Consider the following 2,075-nt stretch of genomic DNA (forward strand, 5'->3'; position numbering starts at 1 on the left):
CTATGTGTCCAATTGGACCATGCTCTATCTGTCTAACTGGACCATGGCCTTTGTGTCCAATTGGACCATGATCTGTATGTCCAACTGGACCATGCTCTATGTGTCCAACTGGGCCATGCGCTATGTGTCCAACTGGACCATACTCTTAATGTCCAACTGGACCATGATCTATGTGCCCAACTGGACCATGCTCTATACATCCAACTTGATCATATTTTATGTGTCCAACAGGACCATGCTCTATGTGTCCAACTGCACAAAGCTCTATGCATACAACTGGACCATGATCTATGTGTCCAACTGGACGATGCTCTATGTGTCCAACTGGACCGTGATCTATATGTCCAACTGGATCATGCTCTATATGTCCAATGGGACCATTATCTATGTGTCCAACTGGACCAGGATCTATGTATCCATTTATTCATGTTTATACTTGTTCTTGTGTTTCTCTGCATGTGGGTAAATGTGTTTAAATGTATAAGTACATGAAAACCCAAAGCTACTAACAGTCTTAAAAGGAGGCATGTCTTGTTGAAGAGGTGGGTGGGGTCAAGTTGTGTGGCTCCACCCACTATAACCTGCTGCTTTGAGCAACATTAAAAAGAGAGCTGCTGACGTTGTCTCTTTTTTATGTTAATAAGATTCAGGAAGTTATATCAGCTTGGTTGAAAATCTATCATATTTGTCCTGTCAAGTACCTGACATAAAAGATCTGGCCTTAAAAACAAAACAGATATGACTCCTCCCGTTCCTCAGGCTGCTTCCTGCAGCAATGCAGAGTCGTCATCAAATCTAGTTAACTAGAAAAAATTTGAGTTGCTAACTTTCAAATTCAAATAAAGTCCCATTTACACTAATTTAGGCTTTGTCTTGCATGTCCCATCTTTGCATGGCACATAATTCTGTTGCAGCGCAACAAACAAAACAAGTGAGTTAAACATAAGGGCCAGCCCGGCATGCAAATACCAAGGTTGCACAGTCAAACAGGCAAAATCTTAGACACAAGCAGGCAGCAGCAGAACTACAATTATCTCCAAACCATCTGTGACAAATGCACTTCATGACTCTATTAAGAAAATAAAACAAGGGCTCATGGGCCAGACTGCCTGATGACAGTTATCTGTTCCTCGGTTTTTTGACAGAGAACAGTTCTTTACAGTAAGGCCTGTAAATACCCAACAAAGATGGACATCAGGACACCAGTGTTGTTCTGAAATAGGTTGAGTAACGGCTTTTTGCGGGGAGCTTTAGGCGTACTTGTGATAATAAGAGCACTTCCTCTAACGCCTCTAAACATACCATTTACCAAATTCATCTGCAGTTACACAGTGGACAGGAAAAAACAAGGTGGACAGGAAAAGACAGAGGTTGTCCCTTTATGTCCAAACTAATAAATCCTTTCTCAGGATAACTGGTTAAGTCTAGCTGGTATGGATTTTTTATTTTTCTTCTGGCCGCTCCCTTCTTCAGGGATCACCACAGTGAACTAACTCACACGAAGACTTGGTGATTGTTTTAACACTGGATGTTCTTCCTGACACAACCACAGACCACCGAGCTACCACAGCCACAGTGTGGAGCAGAGAGCTGCCATATAGGGCATCCGGGGGAGCAGATGGTGGGGGTCAAGGGCCTTGCTCGAGGGCCCAGAGTGGGGTAATGCAGGTGTGGGAACTTCACCTTTCCTACCAACATTTTGGTGATGTCAGTCCGGGTAATTGAACTGGTAACCTTCCAATCACAGACGCCTCATTCATATTTTAAAACAGAGAACTCTTTCGTCCAGCCTATGCAGCATTGATGCTGTCGTCATCGTCTGTGGAGGCTGTGTCCGGAATCATGATGGGGTTTATAACATGTCCATTCTGGGACATGATGGGGTTTAAAACATGTCCATCCTGGGACATGATGGGGTTTATAAAGTGTCCATCCTGGGACATGTTGTGATTTATAAAGTGTCCATCCTGGGACATGATGTGCTTTAAAACATGTCCATCCTGGGACATGTGGAGATTTATAAAGTGCCCATCCTGGGACATGATGTGGTTTATAACGTGTCCATCCTGGGACAT

General features: G+C 43.5%; 1 protein-coding gene across 1 annotated transcript in view; it reads right to left on the minus strand.

Annotated features, from left to right (window-relative positions):
• Positions 1-2,075, minus strand: part of LOC119408569 (plastin-3) — a 17,005-nt gene that overhangs the window by 14,436 nt on the left and 494 nt on the right. The gene's annotated exons all lie outside the window — the stretch shown is intronic.

Source organism: Nematolebias whitei, chromosome 4 (assembly GCF_014905685.2).
Source record: "Nematolebias whitei isolate Nwh7 chromosome 4, NemWhi1, whole genome shotgun sequence".
NCBI classification, from domain to species: Eukaryota; Metazoa; Chordata; class Actinopteri; order Cyprinodontiformes; family Rivulidae; genus Nematolebias; species Nematolebias whitei.